The sequence below is a fragment of the Globicephala melas genome, chromosome 12 (genome assembly GCF_963455315.2).
Source record: "Globicephala melas chromosome 12, mGloMel1.2, whole genome shotgun sequence".
Lineage (NCBI taxonomy): Eukaryota > Metazoa > Chordata > Mammalia > Artiodactyla > Delphinidae > Globicephala > Globicephala melas.
This window is the reverse complement of record NC_083325.1, coordinates 35,325,914-35,331,937: the sequence shown is the minus strand read 5'-3', so window position 1 is coordinate 35,331,937 and position 6,024 is coordinate 35,325,914.

Sequence of the window (6,024 nt, the reverse complement as noted above, 5' to 3'; positions counted from 1 at the left end):
CCTTTATTCCTCCCTTGTGTTTTGAAGTGGTATTTACTGGTGGAGCTCTTCTAGGGGAGGGCCTGGGGGTGACTGAATTGATTATTTTTTCTAGTAGCGTTTAGCCAGCACGACCCCCTGAGGCCTAGCGGGCCACTCAGGTGTCAGAGCTGCTGCAGGACAGTCACTGATGTGACTTGCGGTGGTGAGCATCCAGGCTCCTGGGCACCTCCCACTCAGCACTAGCAGGGATCTTGAAACAGTGAGTGGTTTTGCGGCATACCTCCATAGTCAAGTCTCGTTAGGACAAGTAGGTCAACAGGCCTTAATTGACCATCTACTGTAAGCCTAGAGCCAAGCTGAAAGAATGCCCCAGTCTGTAGAATTACTGAGAAAGTCCCTGCCTAAAACAGTTGCCCATGCCTACCATCCTTGCCACCACACCCAGCCCATTCTTTCATATCATCTCATTTTCAGTGACACCGCATTCCAGCACAATTAGGGAACTTAGAAACCTCTTATAATACGATTATCCTACAAGCTCCCACTAGCAGCCTTAGTTTCCAGACCCTGGGGCCTCTGAAGGAAGAGATCTCTGGTCTTACCTGGACATTTGCAGCCCTTCATATAATATAGCTCCACCTTTAGAGGGAAAAGAAAACCATACATCAACCTCAGAAGTGTTCCTTCTTTGAAAAAATTTTTTCAGCTAGTGTCCTGAGGTCGGTAGAGATTCAGTGTCTCTTCACTTTTGAAAAAAATAATACCTTTATTGAGATATAATCCACACACCATAAAATTCACCCCTTCAAAGTATACAATTCAGTGGTTTTTAGTATATTCACAGAGCTGTATAACCATCAACAATCTAATTCCAGATTTTCATCAGCCCAGAAAATAAACCCAGGACCTCTGACAACCACTTACCTACTTTCTGTCTCTGGATTTGCCTATTCTGGACATTTTGTATATGTAGATACAAAATGCTTCTTTTATAGATACATCCCAGATAAAGAGAATTGGTGTTCAAAATGTAAACACTGCCCACCTTCCCACTATTTCCATTCTCCCCCCACACACCCACAGGAGAGCCTGTAAGATCTTGTTAATCATCAAATACAGATTCAATCATTTGAGCCTATTGGGGCAAAAAAAAAAAGTGGGGGGTGGATTCCTGGATTAATAATGGATTAACGGACTTCCCTGGTGGCACAGTCGTTAAGAATCAGCCTGCCAATGCTCGACATGGGTTCAAGCCCTGGTCTGGGAAGATCCCACATGCCGCGGAGCCACTAAGCCCGTGCGCCGCAACTCCTGAGCCCGCGCGCCACAACTGCTGAGCCCGTGCGCCTAGAGCCCGTGCTCTGCAACAAGAGAAGCCACCGCAATGAGAAGCCCGTGCACCACAACAAAGAGTAGCCCCTGCTCGCCACAACTAGAGAAAACCTGCACACAGCAAAGAAGACCCAACACAGCCAAAAATAAATAAAGTAATTAATTAATTAATAATAATGGATTAACCAGAACACAACTAATTTGAAGAACTTTTCCCCAAATGTGTAACTGATAAAGGTCTAGGTACCCAGACCACATGTTAAGTTACAATGTGGTCTGGATCCAGGCAACGGAGTCTGCTAACATTCTGCTCCCTGCACTGTGTGGTTCCATGCCCAGGCACATCATATTCTTTGTCAGCGATGCCCCCTGGAGTTATGCAGTGTGCAGACTTCATGGTTACACATGGCAGCCCTGAACTCGGGAGGTGAGTTGCAGTTAAAAGATTTGACTCACGCTCAAACATAAAGCATGTGGAATATGTCTGCCCTGTAAAAATATTTTTTTTTCCTTTTAATAAGTAGTGGTTAATGTGTCTCAGAGGCAAAGAGGCTGAAGTTAAGAGGAACATCCTTAATCAACTTCCCTGGTCAGGTTGGTTTTCCTGTTAGCGTGCCTGTCACAAGGGTTTGTTGCCAGCTACTTTGTAGCATGAATGTACATTTTATCTCTAGGCCAGAGCACCCTGGGCTGGTTGGCTGGGCTGCTCACAGGCCCTCCTGACCTCCAGCCAAGCCCATGTAAGAGAAGCAATCTCGTGACAAAAGGATCTTGTGAGTGGTGGCCCACTCCACTCCGTCCTTCCAGAAACACAAGAGCAACAATGGCCAGGACTGAAAGAGGCCAGACACCAAAGCGTGCAATGCTCTGTGTGGTGTTATTCCATTTACACCAACAAAACTGACCTACAGAGTTAGAAGTCGGTTGAGTAGCCTGTTCAGGTGGAGAGAGGGGGTGGTGATTAGAGGGGGACTAGCGAGACCTCCAGAAGTGCTGGCTATGTTCTTGATCTGGACGGGTGTTTGCTCTGTGATAATGAATTAAGTTGACCCCATATATTTTATATACTTTTCCATAAGTGAGTAATACTTCATTAGGAAAAAGAATAGGGGTGGGTAGCAGGACCCAACAGGAGAGCCAGCTCTCTGTAGGGGGTCCCAGTTACTTTGGGTGACCATGTCTTTTCTTAGCTGTCCTGTGGCCCACGGGAAATGCTCTCAGCTAATTGCATCTTGGTCATCTAGAGCAGGGGTTCAGCCAACCGGCCCCCACGTCAAATCCAGCCTGCTTCTTGCTTTCGCGTGGCCCTCAGGCACTGCTCCAACAGACAAGCATTGTGAGCCGTGGAGACCAAGCTTGAGTGGCCCCATCCACTGGGTCGGGGCCAACTCACCCATTAGGCACAGTACACACAGGGCCTAGGGCCCACAATATGTGTAGGAGCCCACAAAGATAATTTATTTTAAAATCAGAAGGAAAGCATATAGCCCATCCTGGATTATATTTGTGTTTATAAAATATAATCACAGCTCTAAAATATAATCTTTAATACGTGCTTATGGTGGAAGGGTCCATGTGACAGAAAGGCATGTGTGGCCCTGCTCCCCGTTCCTCCCTCCACTCCCAGCACCAGCATCCCTGGTTGGTGGCTGCATCTTACCCCTGCCCAGGGTCCACACTGGTCACCACCTGCATGTTGGGGACTTCACTGTTGGCAAATGCTGGGGATCAGGCAGTAGAAGCCCAGTCCAGGTGTTGGCAGCTTGGCAAACTGCCTCCCTCTGGCCAGTGGCCCAAGCTGAGATGACTGGACTTATGCTCTAAGGCTCAGGTGACACTGGCAGAATGAAACAGACTGTGGCAGCCCAGCCTCCCGCCTCATCTATCAAGCCTCTCCCCATCAGGCCAGTGGCTCTCTGTCCTGAAAACGTCTCCAAGATGATGCCACCTGGGCGTCAAGGTATCCACTCCTGGGAATGGCCCACCCCAGGCAAATGGCGTAGGATGGAGCAGGGCAGGAATTTTCTCTTCTGTTCTATAAGAACCTGCACTATATCCTCTATTTGGCTTTTCTCCCAGAAAGCCTAAATAACTTACCATCTGGTCCTTTATGGAAAAAGTTTGTCAACCCCTGCTCTGAGGAAAATATGTTCCCTCTCTCCTGACCGATTTGCCACTGGTATGGTTTGGTGGAAATTGGAAAGTCATGTAAACTGTGCTGTAGTGTTCAGCCCAGGAAAGAGGGCCCAGCCACCCCAACCCTAGGACAATGGCCTGAGGCTTGTTGGTTGGCTGGTTGCAGGTTTTGCTAGCTGGAAGACAAACAAAGGCACGTATCTCCGGGACACTCCAAGACGGCCCCCAGCAATCCCTGTCTGCGAGTATTCATGCCCTGGTGGAGCTCCCATCCACACCAAGTAGGCCTCATCTGCGAACGAGTCTTCTAACCGTAAGTTGGCCTCCAGCCACAAATGCTACTTACTAGAAAAACTTAAATCCTCAGATGCCTATAGTGAGAGGAGAAAAAAGCCACATTCATGAGGATAAATGAGGCGAAGTAGAAAGTCCTACCCAGGGGTTCTCATTAGAATCACCTGAGCTTAATAACTGCTTAAGCCCCACCCTCAAAGAGCCTGATTCGATTGGTCTAGGTTTGGACCTGAATAATTTTCATTTTTTAAGTCCCAGGTGATTCTAATGTGCAGCCAAGGCTGTGAACTGCTGAGCTAGTGATTTATAATAAATATAGATTTGGTCATTCAGGTGACCAAAATCTACTTCTCATATAGAGTTGGTCTTCATCCGCAGTTCCTGGCTCACAGCTCCCCAAATGCTTGGAATTCCCTGAGTGCTAGGAGCACGGCAGCATCTTTTGTCACAGTATTTGATCTCTTGTGCTCAGTTCCTGAAGTTGCTTCAGAGCCATAAGGGTGAAATGAACGTCCTGTTGTTCATAACCAGCCCCTTTCTACAACTTGGTTTATGTTAATGAGGTGACTTTTGGAAAGCACCTAAGGATGGGAGCTGGTTGCCAGGGGAATCAACCGGTATTAGAGGTTGGAAATTTCAATCCCACCCCCTAACTTCAAGGAGGGGAGACGGGCTGGAGGTTGAATTGATCAACAGTGGCCAATGATTTAATCATTTTTCTTTAAATAAATGCCATTTGTTGTATGTCAGTATCACAGTAAAGGTGTTAATGAAATCTAAACGTCTTCCTCTACAAAAATCATATCTGGCTAGGTAGTCTGTGATGAAGCCTCTATGAAAACCCAAAAGGACAGGGTTCGGAGAGCCTCCGGATTGGTGAACACATGGAGATTTTGGGGGAGAATGGCACGTTCAGAGAGCACAGAAGCTCCACGCCCCTTCCCACATATCTTGCTCTATGCATCTTTCATCTGGCTGTTCCTGAATTATATCCTTTTATAATAAACCTGTAATCTGGTAAGTACTTTCTGTGAGCCCTAGCAAATTAATCAAACCCAAGGAGGGGACAAAGGGGACCCCTGATTTATAACCAATCAGTCAGAAGCACAGGTGACAACCTGGACTTGCGATTGGCATCTGAAGTGGGGGCAGTCTTGTGGGAGTGAGCCCTTAACCTGTGGAATCTGATGTTCTCTCCTGGTGGCTAGTGTCAGAATTGAACTGAATTTTAGGATGCCCAGATGGTGTTGGAGAATTGATTGGTGGTGTGAGAAACCCAGCCCCCCTCCCACCTGCACACTGGGATTTGTTGTTAGAGTTGGAGCTAGCCACTTTAGTCCTTTCTTAGCACAGGTGCCTTCTCTCAGTGTCTAGTCAGTGCTATTGACATGAAACATCTCTAGGCGGCCTTCAGTCCCTATACTCGATTTTCCTGCCGTGTGTCTTTGTACAATAAAAGTATACTACGTTTAGCATTGTTCTATGCAAAGCTGATAGTGCCATTCACATGAGGAATTACAGTTTTGAAGACTAGGGTTAACATCTATATATTTGTTAACAATACCCATTAGCAAGTAGATGGAGTATTATACGCCCTCGGCCGAGAGCTGTCATGGCATCCTGTACTGTAAGCCCTGATCAATGAGCACTTTGCCGTGTTTCTTCATTTTGAGTCATGAAAGTCAATGTGTTCACTTCTCCGTGGTGTTTATGTTCTCATGGTAACAGCTGTCAAAAAACATCCAAGTGACAGTACTGGAGGTGCCACGAAAGTGCCAAGGAAGAGTGTCAGCTGGTTTTCAAAACGAACACCTTCAGGGAACTGGATGAGGAAACAGCAGAATCTGCAGTCAGGTAGGGAGTGCTAGAACCTCCCTGACTGATACGCATCAGAGCGCATGGGAGGAAGAGATCCAAACTGTGAACAGGAACCAGAAGAAAGGGTAACAGGAGATTTGTTACAACTTCAGGGGATTTAAAGAGAATGATGTCACATTTCCTTGAGCCAGTCTGAATAGCTTTGATTTAGACAGAGGAACCTATTGGTAAGAGTTCCGAGTTACAGACAACAGAATCCACTCTAGTTACGAGAAGCATCGATTACTGGGTATGAGTAAGAAGCAGAATTTCTGAGAATAATAGGGAAACAGGTTACTAATAGCCAGTAGCCAGGAACAATGCAGCTAAGAGTTCTGAGTTCTAGAAGAACTGTTCTAATAGAAGTTCCATTGCTGGCACTGCCCACTGCCCCACACCTTGGATACAAGGAACCAGGCAGTA